Source organism: Peromyscus eremicus, chromosome 5, assembly GCF_949786415.1.
Source record: "Peromyscus eremicus chromosome 5, PerEre_H2_v1, whole genome shotgun sequence".
Classification (NCBI taxonomy): domain Eukaryota; kingdom Metazoa; phylum Chordata; class Mammalia; order Rodentia; family Cricetidae; genus Peromyscus; species Peromyscus eremicus.
This window is the reverse complement of record NC_081420.1, coordinates 79,154,545-79,172,005: the sequence shown is the minus strand read 5'-3', so window position 1 is coordinate 79,172,005 and position 17,461 is coordinate 79,154,545. Positions and strand designations below refer to the sequence as shown.

Below are 17,461 nucleotides of genomic sequence, written 5' to 3'. Positions count from 1 at the left end.
ATGGGCAATATGTAACTTTTCCATAGTGATCATTTTCTATTGCATTTATTTGGGCAGCTCATTTCTTTTACTCTTCCAGAACAGAAACACTACTTCTCGGCTTCATAAACCTGGCAATGAGAGCTGTCTCTGCGGCAGGGCGCCCTGCTCCTGGCAGCTCACGCTGTTCGGGTAAGCTGCTGGCACCTGCCTGCCACACGGCTTTCGGTATGATGTGGCAAGACCCAAGCTTCAAGCTTCTCATTTAGATTCTGAGACTGGCCGGCTCCTTCTCAATGCTATTTTTTTTTTTTCCAGAGAAGGGAAAATGAATCCGTAAACACAAACATTTTTCCTTTTTCATACAAATGCACAAGCAGCTCCCAGGCGGGCAGGGTGGCAGAGCAGGGGTGGAGCGGGAGGGAGGCTGCACCCGCAGGGTGCCCGGGAGGCTCGAGAGCCGCCTGCAGAGCGCTACCACTCCATCCTCCTGGGCCCTCAGCGCACCCACAGGTCAGGCCCGGGGTCCCTGGCGACGGGACGCCGGCTTCGGCTGGGCCCTCCCGCCGGGCAGCCGGCGCCCTCGCTGCGGCATCGCCATGCCCTCTGCAGAGAGGGCCAGGCGGCCGGGCTCCTTTGTCTGCACCCAGCCCCACCTCCCTTCTTCCTGCCTCCTCCCCCTCCTCCGGGCGCGGCTGACGCGGCGCGGAGGAATGCGTTTCCGGAGGGAGAGAAAGGCCTGGCGGCCGGCCTGGGAGAAGGATCTCCGCGGCGGGGGCGGGGCCGGGCCGGCTTCCTGAGGGAGTCGGCGGGCCGAGACTCCGCCCACGCGCTGAAGAGCCGCGGAGACCCGCCGGAGCGGCCGAGCCCCGCCGACACCGCCCGAGACCATCCGAGAAGCCGAACCCCTCCGACACCGGCCCGAGACCCTCCGAAGGGCCGAGGCCCGCCGACACCCGCCCGAGACCCCCCGAGAGGCGGAACGCGGCGGAGCCCGGGCCGCGCGCGTGCCGGGCGGGCGCTGCGGAAAGGTAAGGCCGCGGGCGGGCGGACAGGCGGACGTGCGGGCGTGGGCTCCGGGCAGCCAGGGCTGGCCCGGCGTGTCTCATCGCGGCCTGGGCCGGGCGGAGTCCGGTCTCGGGGACTCGGCCGCTCGCCGCCACGTCCGGCTGCAGCTCTCCGCCCCGCCCGGCCTTGCCTAAGGGAGGGTCTCTCGGAGGGAGGGTCGCGAGCCCCGCCTGTCACCCCGGGGCGTGGCGGGGCAAGGGTGGCTAGGACCGGGGTGGCGGTGCCCAGGGACCCCTGCGGGGTTCTGCCCGCCGGGCCCCCCAGCGGGCGCCTTTCCCGAGCGAGCGCGGCGCGGGACCCCGGGAACCAGGCCGCGGCGTCCGAGGTCCGCGAGGCGGTGCCCGCCCGGAGCCTCGTGTCGTGTGGCTGCCTACCCTTTCTCATGCCTCCTAGTGACAGGCTGGGCTCATGACCGCCCTGATCCCGAACGCCACAGTGAATTTGAACTTTTAATTTGAAACCTAGCACTCGGTGGTAAAAATGAGTAAATAAATTGTACTGTTTCCGTTTCCTCGTCTGTAAAAGAGAGAAGGAGCTCCCGCACTAATGATAGTAATAATGGTGATACTAGTGACAGGGTCAGACCCAGCTTCCATGTACTGACCTCACTGCAGAGACCCCGATCCGTGGTGGTATCGGGACTGCTTATCTCCTTTTGCAAATGCAGAAACTGAGGTGCGTGCAGGAGTTTTAAGTAGTTGGGAGAGTTCATGGGTTCACCTCCAGAGCCCATGCTTGAACTTGAAGTAACCTCCTCACCTAATGTAAAATAAAGTAGGCATGGTATAGGACAAAAGGATTCCAGAGTAGTGCCAGTGTGGACTTAAAAAAAAAAAATACAAGACACAGTAAGTAAAATGTAAAACCTCAAGCTTAGACAATAATGCTCCGTGTGCACTGGTTCCTTTTCGTTGTTCCTTGGTACATTAAAAAGGTCTACAAACTTCTTAGAATGTTTTGGTAACATTAGGAAGGTTTCCTGGCTCAGCTATTCCGCGTGGATATGAAGAGGGTAGTATGACTAAGTTTATTTTTATTTTTTTTATTTTTGTTGTTGGTGCTCACAGAGTACAGAAATAAATGTTAGATGAATTTTGGTTAGAGTTCTTTTTTAACCCACACACAGCCATTGCAATAGGTCATATCTAGATAACCTGTGGGAAAGGCTAAGAAATTTCAGTTGAAAGTTAACTATTACACATCTATGTACACTAAGGCCAGAAGGGAAGACTTTCCGTATGATATTCATATTTATGAGCGATTATGTTACTCGTATTTATATATTATATATTCATATTTAGAACATATTATATATTTATTTACGAGTGATTATGACTTAATCTCAGTATGATATTCATGTTTATGAGTGATTGTGATTCATCAAGGATAAATGATTGAAGATGATAGAATGACAAATGTAAAACAGATGAAACGCTGGTAATGTGGTATATAAAAGCACTTGGGGAGAGTAGAACACACTGGAATGACAGTTTCTTATGTGAGTAGAAGGCAAATTCTAGCTTATCTGTATTGAATTCACAGGACTACTGTAGAAGAATCTGTGTTGTGGAAGTCTTTTTAAAAGGATGTGAAGTTGTGCACTGAGATGGTTTCTTTAATTTATAATTATTTTTGTGTGGGGGTGTAGTGACACTCAGGGGTGGAGGTCAGAGGATACATTTGTGAGATTTGTTCTTTTTTGTCCACCAAACATGGATTCCAGGGATTGAATTCAGATTGCCTGGCTCGGGAAAACGCTTTCATGTCCTGGGCCATCTCATTGGCCCAGGTTGTTACCTTTTTAAAAGTTTTCAATTTTATGTGGGTGGGCGTTTGCTTGCATGGAAGTTTGCCCTGGGCGTTGCAGCACCTGTGGAGGACAGGAGAGGGAGTCAGATCCCCTGGACCTGGACCACAGATGGTTCTCAGTCACTTTGTGGGTACTAGGAACAGAACCAGGCCCTCTGGAATAGCAGCTAGTGCTCTTAACCATGGAGCATCTGTTTTTCCAGCCCCCCTCCACTTTAATCTTCAGAATTCTGTACATGCAGAGTACAAGTACAGAATTAACAAAGTTGAAAAAGCACAGATTTAGTGCTTTTTTTTTTTTCTTTTTTTTTTGGGGGTTTTCAAGACAGGGTTTCTTTGTGTAGACTTGGCTATCCTGGAACTTGCTCTGTAGACCAGGCTGGCCTTGAACAAGTCTCAGAGATCCACCTGCCTCTGCTTCCCTAGTGCTGGGATCAGAGGCATTCTTCACCACCACTGGGCCCTGGATTTAGTGCTTTTAACAGCACCTGCCAACTGTCTTTTTAATTTTCTGATCAGCCTAATTTGAATCTGTCCTTAATCAACATCACTGAAATGAAAATGTAGTTCTGTGTTGATTAAATGTAGTTCTGTGTCTCATCACCTCTCATCACTATTTATTACAAGGAAAATTAATTGGTTTGACAGATTATCTTGAAAATTAATAAGTTTGTCCAGAATGCTTGCTGCCTAATGTAATTCCTTTACTATTTGGCTTTTTGTTAATAAAACCAGCCCTGGCTTATGGGCGGAGAGGGAGGTGTATAACACAGCATGTTGTCTGAAGAAAATATTTTTACTAGTGTTCTGTGAATGTCTTGCTCTTAACTATGCTGCCAGAGTGGTGAGATAAACATGTTTTGACTGGTGAGAGTTTCAGAGGATTTTTTTTCCCTCATGATTTAAATGTAAAATTCTTGATGTGTAAGAAGCCCAGCTGATTTGAAGATTCGTTGTGGGTGGGATCCACGATTATATTCTGTGAATATGTTAAAATAAGCATTTACCATTTATCTGCACATTAGTGAGTTTGAGAATGATTATATTCGTGTTTTCTGTTATATTACTATTTATCGTGACTTTAGTTATATGTTTTCAGAGTTTGTTTATTGTGTGTCAATTAGGTGGTAGTCAAGGATGTGAGGATAAGGGGAGGAAAGAGTAAGTGAGTTTTCTGGATCAGATCTGGAGTGGTAGCAATATCCAGTGTCAGAAAGCGCGGAGGTTAAGGGACAGTCCACGGAATACTGACAGGTTAGAGACTGCAGTAGGGAGGTGAGAAGAGCAGTGTACCTCGCTTTCAGGAGCTGCATGAAAAAGAACAAAGCTGTACTTTGTAAATTTCACACAGTTCGAAAACTTTACTTTTGGTGTGTGGCTTTAGAAGATAATAATTATCTTTACCAATGCATATGATCATGAAATGTGTACATGAGAAAAGAGGCTCTTTGAAATTTGAGGTGAGAAGAGCAGTGTACCTCACTTTCAGGAGCTGCATGAAAAAGAACAAAGCTGTACTTTGTAAATTTCACACAGTTCGAAAACTTTACTTTTGGTGTGTGGCTTTAGAAGATAATAATTATCTTTACCAATGCATATGATCATGAAATGTGTACATGAGAAAAGAGGCTCTTTGAAATTTACATGTAAGCAGACTGTCTTAGATGGAGTTTCAATTGCTGTGACTAAACACCATGACCAAAAAGCAAGTAGGGGAGGAAAGGGTTTATTTGGCTTACACTTCCATATTGCTGCTAATTATGGAAGGAAGTCAGGACAGGAACTCAAACAGGGCAGGAAGCTGGAGGCAGGAGCTGATATAGAAACCATGAAGGGGTGCTCCTTACTAGCTTGCTTCCCATGGCTTGCTCAGCCTGCTTTCTTACAGAACCCAGGACCATCAGCCCAGGGATGATACCACCCACCATGGGCTGGGCCCTTCACCACTGATCACTAATTGGTAAAATGCCTTACAGCTAGATCTCTTGGAGGCCTTTCCTCAACTGAGGCTCCTTCCTCTCTGACTCGAGCTTGTGTCAAGTTGACACACAGAACCAGCCAGTACACAGACATACACGCATGCATATCTGTATGATATACATGCATGTGCATATTATATATTGTAAGAATTTTTATAAATATAAGAATATATGGGTATGTATACATACATTTCTTACAGGACCAGTCTCATTATACCAAGGCTTCAAAATACAGGTTTTTAACCCCAGGGATATGCAAAATGACTCATTGGACTGTAAGGAAGAACATTTTAGACAATCTGTTTATAGCTTCTAAATGTTCAAAGTGTTTGATTGTGTTATTGTATTGCTATAGAAATAGGTGTATTTTAATTTAATGGGCATGTAGATACTCCTAATTTTTTTTGGTGACAAAGGAAGATTGAAAACTTAGCGATCCCAAGTGGTCGCAGGTGGGGAAACAAGAATTACACTGTTTAGGACGGAGAATTGGTGAGATGGGTTCATGTTGACAGAAACAGAAAGGGCAATGGCTAGGGGTGCCTTTGCCCAGGGACACAGTGGACCACAGGAGGGTAGGCTCTACAATGCTGAGCTTTTTAGAGGTGACCCCAGGGCATAGGTAGAGGTATGTAGTTTGGGACTGGGAATTATTCATCTGCCAATACTGGTTGACAGTGTAGGCTGCGGATAAAAGCACCAGAGTGTAGAGTAGGAAAGGGGCCCCTGAGAGGGAATCGGGACTCTTTGGGGTGGCTGGGGGAAGAGGAATAGGGAAAGCAGTTCACTCTCCCAGTTTCTTCTCTGAACTTTTGCTTCCTTTGCCAGCCATTTTAGAGAGTATATAGGGATTTGTGGGGTGTTCCAACAATTAGCGTGTTTAAATTAAAGGCTATCCTATTTCCTTTTTTTTTTATAAAGATTTTTTTATTATATATACAGTATTCTGCCTGCATGTATGCCTGTGTACCAGAAAAGGGCACCAGATCTCATTACAGATGGTTGTGAGCCACCATGTGGTTGCTGGGAATTGAACTCATGACCACTGGAAGAACAACCAGTGCTCTTAACCTCTGAGCCATCTCTCCAGCCCCAACTATCCTATTTCTACATCCCTTCCCCAGAGCAGTGACCAGAGCCCCAGTTTGACTTAGGAGAGGCTTCTCCCTGGGAAACCTGGGTTCAGAGAAGTCTCTGCCCTGGATTTCTGTGACGTTGGTGCAGCACTCCTGAAGGCTTTGGTTTCACATCTGCACTCTGCTCTCACTCTGAGATGAGAGGTAGTTGTTGACTGATCGAAGCACTGCAGAATACAGTTTTTTGTTCTTTCATGAGAAACCATTTTCTTTAAATTTTTTAAAAATTATTTTTAATTCTATGTAGATGTGTGTGTCTGCATATGAATTTGTACACATGAGTGCGAGCTCCTTCAGAGAGAGGCCAGAGGCTTTAGATTCCCTGGAGCTGGAGTTACAGATGGTTGTGAGCCACCTGATGTGAACTCGGAACTGAACTTGGGTTGTCTGGAAGAGCAGCAGTGATCTCGACTGTTGAGCCATCTCCAGCCCCGGGCAACCATAAGAAAGTGTAACTGTGGTGCAGATGATCCTGGGAGGAATCTGCCAGGGCTGATTAGTCAAATCTATTGCGAGCAGCCGTTTGTCTGGGTGTCTTTACTTGTGCATTTTAGTGTACTGAGACTGAGAGCATTGTACTCAGTGAGTGCAAATCAAGAGGTCTGCATGTCTTTGATTTTGAGTGAATTCCCTAGTTGGGACAGTTCTGTTCCACTCAGGAAAGCATGACAAAACCAAAGAGTTGTTTATACAGTCAGTGTACCATGCCAGATGATACTCTCGGTTTTTGACTAAAAGGTCAGCCGTGGCTTAGGTGGTTTTGGAAGGTTTGGTGGAGAAGATGAGGTCTAACTGAGGAATGGGCTGAGCTAAGGTATGGATGACATAAATGATGTGTTTAAAAGAGACCAAAAGACAGTGTAGCTGGGAGGCAGAGTCCTGCCTAATTTGACAAATGTTACTTGCATGTGACTGTGTGTATATCATAGAAACGTAAAACAAAGGCCTGAGTTCTTTTCAAGGTATGACACATGCATGAATGCAATTAGTTAAAATATAGTAAAAATAACAACACATTATTGAGTGTCACTGGAAGTTGGCCATTTTTTTTCTGTGCTAGGCAACATTAAGATTGTTTTTTAAGCCGGAGGCAACATTAAGATTGTTTTTTAAGCCGGGCGGTGGTGGCGCACGCCTTTAATCCCAGCACTCGGGAGGCAGAGCCAGGCGGATCTCTGTGAGTTCGAGGCCAGCCTGGACTACCAAGTGAGTTCCAGGAAAGGCACAAAGCTACACAGAGAAACCCTGTCTCGAAAAACCAAAAAAAAAAAAAAAAAAAAAAGATTGTTTTTTAAAGAAAAGAATAAATTCTGTTTATTGTGGCTGTTGAAGATTAATGGCCCAAATAAAATAAAACAAAACAAAAAATAAGTAAAAGTCATAAAGGTAGAAAATTCACATTGCATTTGCTTAAGGAATGTAGTTTCAGTGGAGGGGTGAAAATGTTTTTTTTCATCTTTTTTTTTTTTTTTTTTTTTTCGAGACAGGGTTTCTCTGTATAGCTTTGGAGCCTGTCCTGGAACTCACTCTGTAGCCCAGGCTGGCCTCAAACTCACTGAGATCCACCTGGCTCTGCCTCCCAAGTGCTGGGATTAAAGGCATGCACCACTACCACCCAGCTTCAGTTTTTTTTTTTTTTGTTTTGTTTTGTTTTCCTCCTATGATCACTAAATACTTGGCAGCAATAAGAAAATCAGTGCAAAGATACTTGTTGCTAAAACTTTTCCGTCAGGGTCATGCTTATCCTTTCCAAAATTCTGAAATAGGTGTTACTCATTCCCAGCCTGCTCTTGAGTAATGTGAGAAATGAAGTGATTTCTGTCATTTGGTTTTGAACACTTGCTGCATAGAGTATGTCTCAGTTGTGCTTGCTCCATCCACTGCAGGGAGAGAGAAAGAAGATAGGATAAAAGGTGATGGTCAGAATGAATTTGATCAAGAAAAAATTATGGAATAATCTGTTTAAACCAGTAGCTAGATTATGCAATGTAGAAATGTATTGAATTGAAATTCTTTCTAATTGAATTACACATAGAATGAAAATGCTGTTGTTACCACTGACAGGTAGTTAACTTTCTTTTTTAAAGATTTATTTATTTTTATGTTTATGGGTCTGCATGTGTGCATGTGTACCACGTGTATGTTGCTGCCAGCAGAGGCTAGAAGAGGGCGTTGGGTTCTCCTGGTCCTGGAATTATAGATGGTCTTAAGCTACCAGGTGTGGATGCTGGGATGCTGGGATGCTGGGAACAGGACCTGAGTTCTCTGCAAGAGCAACAAGTGCTCTTAAGCACTGAGCCTTTCTCTCCAGCCCTCAGGTAGTTAAATTTTGTCAAGATCTCTTCACACTTACATTTCGGAACAAAAATAAATTTTGCCAACTGAAACATTTGATAATTCATGTTTTCCTCATTCATAGGGAAAAACAAAACAATAACAACAACAAAGCAGAAAGAAGGAAAATGTGCATATATAGAAAGTATAAAGGACAGCTTACTAGGTTAGTTTGGAAAGTCTCACTTGCTAGGTAATAGAGTCTTGGTGGCAGATGGGGCTGGGAAGGAAGGCAGTCTTTCTCTTCCTGTGGACTGTCTGTTCATATTTTGGCATAATAGCTCTGCTTAAAATGTTTTATTTTCAAAGTCCATCCTTTGGCAGTCAGTGGGTTTACTTTTAGTGTCTGATTTGAACTGAGCTATCCAACATGGGGCTGCCCTTTTGGGTGAGGATGGTGGGGAGGGATGTCAGTTGTCTGTTGAGTCAGCACACCATCAGCACACCGGCGCGTTTGCGCTTCCTTTCCTTTGCTGGCTTCTGTTTTGGGGGACATCTCAGGTTTGATCTTGTTTTGTTGATCATATTCCTGGAGTTGATGATTTCAGAAGCGGATGTCTACTCTCATTTTCCTTGGGACGGTGGAATCATTACTAATTGTGTATTTCAGCTTGTACTTGTTTCTTAAGGCATCTATTTGTGTTGTGAGTGAACTGTTTTCAGATTCCTTTGTGAGCTTTGGATCAAACACATACTATTATTATTATTATTACTATTCTCCTCCTCCTCCTCCTCCTCCTCCTCCTCCTCCTCCTCCTCCTCCTCTTCCTCCTCCTCCTCCTTATATTGTAGTGTAACCAACCCGGAACTCACTGTATAGAACAAACTAGCCTCAAACTACAGAAATCCCCTTAGCTCAGCCGCACACAACAGCCTTCATTGTTAGAGTTTATTAGGCTCAGACAAATGTTTTATTGGTTAGAAAGGGTTTTCATTGAGTGCTTCAGAAGTCTTTTTTCTGCAGTCAGGGTAGAGTTGTGGCTGGTTTTTAGGAGGCTGTCTATTGAGACTATTGTGTACTTGTAGGGCAGCAGGCTACAGTGAGGTGCTACCAGTATTCCCATTTTGGATTACTTAGCCCCTTTTTTCTATCCTTGTTTTCTTCTTCTGTGTGCTTTTTGATAATTTTTTGTTTGCTTGTTTGGGAATGGGTTTCTCTTTGTAGTTCTGGCTGTCTTGGCGCTTGCTTTGTAGAACAGGCTGGTCTCAAACTCACAGAGATCCACTTGCTTCTGCCTCCTGAGTGCTGGAATTAAAGGTGTGTGCCACCACACCTGGCTCTTCTTGCTAAATTTTGTTAATATTTAATTTGTTCTTGTTATTAATATTTGGGCCAATGACTGACTAGTCATCACCACACCTCTTCCTGTTAGATAGAAAAAGTTGAGTATTAATTGTTCTTCCTGTAAGAGAAAGGTGATCTCGCCAGGATCTGACTTCATCTCTATATCTCACCCTCAGATGATGCAGAGCTCAAAAGGTTAGTTTCTTCTTTTCAAGGTCTTTCTGTTTTATTATTGCTCATGAGTGACAGTAGAAGGAGCCATTTGTTAATTCCTAGAGTCTTTTAGTTTCCTATGTTATTTTTCTTGAATACTGATTTTTATGTATTAAAATCTCTTATTGACCTATTTATTTCCCTCCCCTCCATCCATCCATCCATCCATCCATCCATCATTTATTTGTTTATTTTGGAGAGATAGTGCCTCCCTGTGTAGCTCTAGCTGGTCTGGAACTCCTTATGTAGTCCAGGTTGACCTCAAACTCAGAGATTCATGTGCCTCTGCTTCCCGACACTGGGGTTAAAGATGCCCAGCTCTTTTGCCCTCGTTAAAAAGCAGATACAGGGAATGGTGATAAAGCATTTAGGGCATATTTATGATATACCTAAATATAAGTAGCATATTTTCTACTGTTAAGGTAAAAACGTTTAAAAATGCTATGATATAACAAAGGAAGTATTAGAATGATGTAAATCTTTAGCCTTTCTTATTGGAAATCTAATTTTGTTAAGACCTTGCTTGGGCTTTGGGATTTGGCCTGAGGTTTTGTTTTTGGGGCCTTTTTATTTATGAGCCCAGCATACACTAGGTATGCACTGTTTTCTCCCTTGGTTAATTCGTTGGAAACAGTGCAGATGTATCCATATTACACAAATATATTCTTGTAAAAAATAATCTGGTGGATACTTGTTTGTTATAGTGGGGATTGAATACAGCGTCTTGCGCATGCCACGCTAGTGCTTTATCACTGAATTTCATCTCTAGCTGTTGGGTACTTCATTTTGTATGACTTGGTTTACATATACCTGTGGAGGCCACAGGTTGACAGAGGGTATTTTCTTCAATTGTTCTCTACCTTATTCTGTAGAGACAGGATCTCTCACTGAACTTGGAGCTCAGGTTTGGCTGTGTTGCCTAAACAGCAACCCCCCGGGATCCCCTTGTCTCTGCCTGCCCACTCCCCATGTTAGGATTATGGGCACACACTGTTGATAGGCAGCTTTTTACATGGGCTCCAGGAATTTGAATTGAGGTCCTCATACACACAGCAAGTAACTTTGCTGACTGAGATATTTCCTTATTTTTAAAGTAATTTTTCCCAAAAGAATAATGAATTTCTACAAAGGTAGTATGGGTTGAGCATCCTTCATCTGAACATCTTTAATGGTCCAAGATGAAAATCTCTGAATGTCATCATGGCACAAATGGCAAGTTCTGCACCTAGTGTCCCTTAAGGGGTCAGTGGTATGCAGGTACACGTACTACTCAACAGAACTACCGTCAGGCATGTGTGTAAGGCACATGTTAAGCATAAGGGGTTTTATGTTTAGGCCCTACAAAGCAAGCTACAGGATATTTCTAAGATATTTCACTATGCAGCTATTTCAACGTCTGAAAAAAGGCCAACACTTTTGGACCCCATGCAGTTTGAATAAGGGGTACTCAGTCTGTATATGTCAAGCTTTAAAAGATTTCATTTGTAGATATAAAAGGAGTGTACATCTTTAACCCCAGACCTTGGGAGGCAAAAGAAAACAGATCTCTATGAGTCTGAGGCCAGCCTGATCTACACAGAGAGTTCCAGGCTGCATAGTGAGACCCTGTCTTTAAAAAAAAGTAAAAGGAAATACCAACTGAGTTATTTACATTTTATTAAAAATTTAGTAAATAGTGTTTAAAGAGTCAGAAAGGCTTAATTTTGAATAAAGAGAAGTGTACTCCAAAGAATAAAACAGTTGCATAAATGTGGGCTGATTCTTACTAAATGGATTATTTGTAAGCTATCCTTAATGTTTTGCTCAGGAATGAATTATGCCACCTTAGATAAAATTGAATATGGTTAAAAAAATCTAAGCTTGAGATGTTTTTGTGGGAACAGGATACAAAACCTGCTATCTGTTTGGAGATGAAAATAACATGTTGGCTTCCATTCACTTTGAATGTTTAATAAATAAACTCATAGAACAACATCATAAGCTTTTTCCATTTGTGTGCTCTGAATCAGTTCTAACTCTAGACGGATGTTCATTCTTTTAAAATAGTAGCTAAGTAGGTCTTCAAAGATTATACTTCATGAAGCACAGAGTCAGGTCATAGCTTCTGAGTCCAGGCGGTCAGGTGACAGTTCTATCTATGTAGTTATTTAACCTCTCTGGGGTTTGGATTCCTCATCTGTAAAACGGAGATGGTCTCATTTCTTTCTGAGTTCATGAATAATGTCAGAGAACAAGGTCATATAATTTGATATAGTCCAGCAAAACATTTTGAGCATTATCTTTTCTTCAATATTATAATATAATTACAGCATTTTCCCCTTCCTCCAAACCCTCCCATATATCCCTTTTCGCTCTCCTTCAAATTCATGGCTTCTTTTTATTGATTATTATTGCATACATATGTGTATAATATATATATATATTCCTAAATATAACCTGTCCAACCTGTATAATGTTACATGTATGTATATTCAGGACTGATTGTTTGGCACTGAACAGCCAATGGATGTGCCCTTCCTTGGGGAAGACCATCTCTCCTGCTCCCAGCTTTCCTCACTTGCTTGTAGTTCTGGGATTTTCTCCATCCAGTTTGGCATGTCCATTGGTGTCATCCTTGTTCAGCTCATGCTTGAGCATGCATGTTGGAGAGGCTTCATGTGTGTAGCTTTTGATGTTACTAGGAGACACAGTCTGACAGCAACTCTGATATTCTGGCTCTTACTCTCTTTCTGCTGTCTCTTCCTCCATGGTCCTTGAACTTTATGTGTGAGTGTTTTGTAGATGTATCCATTGAGACTGGGCTCTGCAACTCTATATTTTGTTTTGTTTTCTGTAGTGGTCTCAGAAGTGTAGAAGTTTCCTTGGTGAGGGGTGAAGACTACACTTATCTGTGGGTGTAAGGACAGATGTTTATAGATTGTTCGTAGGAGTTATGTAGGTTTAGTAAATTAGAGGTTGTAAGTTCTCCAATAACTCTGTGCTAGTGAATGACTTCACTAGGACTGAGTAGTTTGCTTGGTTTCCTGTGCTAGGCATGGTTTCCCTCTTGTTGAAGTGTTAAGTTCAATTAGAGAGCTGCTGGTTACTGCCAAGGTATGTATGCCACTACTGTGCTGGAGTTACTGTGCCATGCTGGTTATTGTTATGTTTCTTAGGCACCATAGCTGGGTAGGACTGTTGGTTGCCTCCCTCTTTTGGAAGCTTGCATGGTGCCTTTTGGTACCATGAAAGGTAGTCCTCAGGGTGGGGACATTCAGGTTGAGCATTATCTTTGAGCCAAGTCCTTCTGGTGCTGCATCTGTGGATAAGACACTAAGATCTTGTTCTCTTGGGGCCCCAGATCATTGGGGAAGATCAGGGATTAAAGTAGTTACAGATGAGCAAAATGTCAGAATGTGCCTTTATAAATTAGGGTGTACAGTGGCTGCTGGGCCCATAGCTCTGCTCCATAATGCTATTGACCATTTCCTGTGTCCTCAGTTGTCTTGGTTTCCAACTTGAGAAGGAATTGATGGAGCAGTGGCTCTGCTGTGGCAAAGACTAATGCCCATATTCAGGGTGGTCCATTCATATAGTCTGAGTGACTGCTCTGCTGCAGGGAGGCCTGCTTTATCTTCTGTCTCTTCCCTTTCCATGTCTTTGCCCCTTTAAGTCTGCCCTCAGCCCCCCCCCCCCTTTTTCCTGGGTTTTCATTTCATCATAATTTCAGTTACCACCTGCATGAGGATCTCTAGTGTGACTATCTAACCCAACCTTGTAGCAGGCTTTCTTTTGGCCTCCAACCAGCTCCCAAATCATGACAAGGAGACTTACTATTAACTGTGAATGCTCCGCCTAACTTATACTTGTCCCACTAGCTCCTATAACTTAAATTGACCTGTTTCTCTTCCTCTGTGCTTTGCCTTGGGACCTTTTACTTTTCTTTCTGTGTGCCCTACTTTCACTGCCTCTTGTCTATGGCTGGCGGCTGTCTGGCAGCTGGCCCTGGGCATCTCCCTCTCTTTCTTCCTCATTCTCTCTTGGTCTCAAGCCTAGATTTCTTCTCCTACTTATTCTCTCTGTCCACCAGCCCTGCCTGTCCCTGTACTGCCAAGCTATTGGCCATTCAGCTTTTGATTAGACCATCAGGTGCTCTAGGCAGGCAAGGGGAAACAGCAACACATCTTTACATAGTTAAATGCAGCATAAACAAATGTAACACATCTTTGCCTAGTTAAAGTAATATTCCACAACACAACCTATCTCCTGAGATCTGTATCTGTGTCTTTCCTCCCTAGAGGTTGCTTTCCTAGGTCATCTAGACCTTTTACATTCCACATTTCTAAAACAAGTGTATCACTTCCTCCCCCAGCTCTGTTCCCATTGTTGACCCAGTTATTTTAGAAGTGAAGTCTTCTTTCTCCCACTTTCCTTAACTAAGCAAATATCAGAGCCTGTAAGTAACCACCTAGTTGTAGACTTGCTTGTGTTTCCTCTATTGTTATTGTATACATTTGGACACATTGTACTTTTTAACTTACAGACTCACCATATATTCTGTGCTGGCCTTTGATTCGCATTCTTCTTGCCTCAATTTTTCTGAGTGTTGGGATTATAGGCAGGATGCACCACATACCTGTACTGTGTAGTAAACTCTGCCTGTCTGTGACGCATCTATATTGCCCCCATCCTGGTCCTGACTAATTTCCTGCTGTGTTTATATAATCATGTTCTATCTTATCCCAGGTTTTTCTGTTTGTCTTCTATGACAGTAAACAGAGTTTATCCTCTTGTAATCTGGCTCCTGCCTGCATGGTTGCTCTTACTCAGTTCCTGCTATTGTCAGCTCCTAATTCAACTCTCAAGTACTTTCAGATTTTAAAATACAATGTATGTTTATGGTAAAGACTTGTGGTGGTTTGAATGAAAATGCCCCTCATAGGCTTCTAGGGAGTGGCACAATTAGGAGGTGTGGCCTTGTTGCAGTAGGTGTGGCCTTGTTGGAGGAAGTGTGTCATTGAGGGTGGGCTTTGAGGTTTCATGAGCTCAAGCTTAAGCCAGGCCCAGTGTCATTCTCTTCCTGCTGCCTGCTGATCCAGATGTGGAACTCTGCTACCTCTCCAGCGCCATGTCTGTCTGTGTGTCACCAATCTCACCATGATGAAAACGGACTAAACCCCTGAACCTGTATGCAAGTCCAAATTAAATTCCTTCTTTTATAGGAGTTTCTGTGATCATAGTGTCTCTTCACAGCAATAGAAACCCTAAGACAACCTTTAAAAATAAAATAATAGTGGGGTTGGGGATTTAGCTCAGTGGTAGAGCGCATGCCTAGCAAGCACAAGGCCCTGAGTTTGGTCCTCAGCTCCGGAAAAAAAAAATAAAAAAATAAATAAAAATAAATAATCTCACCAACAACATGTAACAACAAACCATAAATACATGGAGAAAAAGTGACAATTCCAGTGTAAGGGAGACATCCCAGCATACATGCTTAGACCTAATATTGGGAAAAGATTGTATGGATTTTCCCCAGGCCTCCCAGCATTGCATGTGCAGGCTTGCTGAAATGTCTTCTCACCATTCATCTTCTGCACATCTCCCTTAGCCTCCATTCTAGCTGAAACCCTGCCATCTCCATGTAGTTAGACAGTTACCTGTGCTCTGTGCATCATGTCCTGTGTTGATGTAAAACATAACTTTTACCTCAAAAAGGATAGTGTATTCTAATCAAATACAAGTGACCATGACCTGGGAACATAGATTTTAGGTTATTCTGGATTCTATGTTCCAGTGTGATAATAGTTTTATGTAACAGAACAAAGAAAACCATAAATCAAGATAGTTTCAAAGTATAGTGGTTGAAACATTAGAGAGATGGGTTATAGCAAAGCAGGGAAATCTCAGCTGGCCTCAGATGCTAGCTGGTGATTCTTCTAGCTTTTGAGTTGGTGGAAGCTAGTCATCTGCTAAGTCAATACATTCTAAAAGATAACTTTGGAGGACTGTAGCGGTTACTTTGCTGTTGCTGTGATAAAATGCCATGACCAATATAAGTTAAGGAAGAGTTTGTTTTGGCTCATGGTTTCAGGAGAGTAAGAGTCATCAAGCCAGAGCGGCATGGCAGTAAATAGTAGGCATGGTAGTTTGAATAAAAAAGCTGAGAACTTATATCCTCAACCACAAACACGAAGCTGAGAGTGAACCGGAAGTGGTGGAAGTCTTTCAATCTCAAAGCCCTCCCTCAGTGATGCATTTTCTCCAGCAAGACTAAAAGTTCCTTAACATTTCCACCATGTGGGGTCCAAGTGTCCTGAGCCTGTGGGGGGCATTTCTGCAGCAAACCACCATAAGGGCGATAGATGCTGTTAAGAGGGCTAAAGATGGCACAAGATACTTTGGCTCTGAACTTGCAGCATTCCAGACTCTCCGTAGTCACTGAAGTTCTAATCAGTTAATCAGCCTCACAGATGATTCAGTTTGAAGTGCAGTTTCTTTTGGAGTCTATGACTTACAGTTCCTCTTCTTGGGCAGGCATCACATTTTGTATATGTGGTAGCCACATTTTATTTATTAAATATTATTCACATTTCCCATCTTTAGGAAAGGCTTGATAGAATCTGATGTAGATCAAGTTGATTAGTAGGCAGGTGAGCAGTCTTCAGGGGAGAGGAATGGTTGGTGTCATAGCTTCAGCTGTCAACTTGACATAAACCTAGAGTCATCTGGAAAGAGGGAACTTCAATCAGGAATATGCTCCATCGGATTAGCTTTTGGGTGTGTTTCAGGGCACTTTCTTGATTGCTAACTGATGTAGGTGGGCCCAGCCCACTGTCTACTGTGCTATCCTTAGGTTAGTAAACCTGGGCTACATAAGAAAGTTAGCTGAGCAAGCGAGAGGAAGCAGCCTAGCTCTGGTTCTACTTCAGTTCCTACCTCCAGGTTCCCATATGAGTGAGCTCCTGTGCTGACTTCCTCCAGGGTTGGACCTGGAAATGTAAGCCAACCCTTCCTCCCCAGATTGGTTTTGGTCAGTGTTTTGTCATAGCAACAGGAAGCAAATCAGACACCTGGTAAAGCCATTAAGAAAAAAAAAAAAAATCTAGATTAATTATATCATCAAAATCTACTAGCCATTATGATCCATATCCCCTCCGCCCCCCGCAAAAAGACAGGATTTTTCTGTGTAGCCCTGGCTTTCCTGGATCCTGCTCTGTAGACCACCAGGTTGGCCTGGAACTCAGAGGTCTGCCTGCTTCTGCCTCCCAAGTGTTGGGATTAAAGGTATGCACCCCCACACCCAGCAAAAGTTCAAACTTAACTTTTCTTTCTTTTTTTTTTCAAGACAGGGTTTCTCTGTGTAGTCTTGGCTGTCCTGGAACTTGATCTGTGGACCAGACTAGCCTTGAACTCACAGAGATCTTCCTGCTTCTGTCTTCCAAGTGTTGGGATTAAAGGTGTACACCACCACCTCTTAGCAAATGACCATTTTTTTTTCTTTGAATGTTGTATCTTACATAGGCTATGATAGAGACCTTGAAAAACCTTTTTGTTGTTATTGAGAGGAAGTGCTGGTAAAAAATACCCTTAATGTGTGTATGTGTATGCTTACAATATTATGTGTATACACATACACACTTTAAATCTAAAGTACATGGATAAATCACCCTCTTAATCCT

The 17,461-nt window shown here is 43.2% G+C and overlaps 1 protein-coding gene across 1 annotated transcript in view; it reads left to right on the top strand.

Moving 5' to 3' along the window:
- The first annotated feature begins 823 nt into the window (after positions 1–823).
- Itgb1 (integrin subunit beta 1) overlaps positions 824–17,461 on the top strand; it is a 47,550-nt gene continuing 30,912 nt past the window's right edge. Inside the window, exon 1 of the mRNA XM_059263779.1 lies at positions 824–1,010. The gene's annotated coding sequence lies outside the window, so the exon portion shown is untranslated. The remainder of the gene's footprint in view (positions 1,011–17,461) is intronic.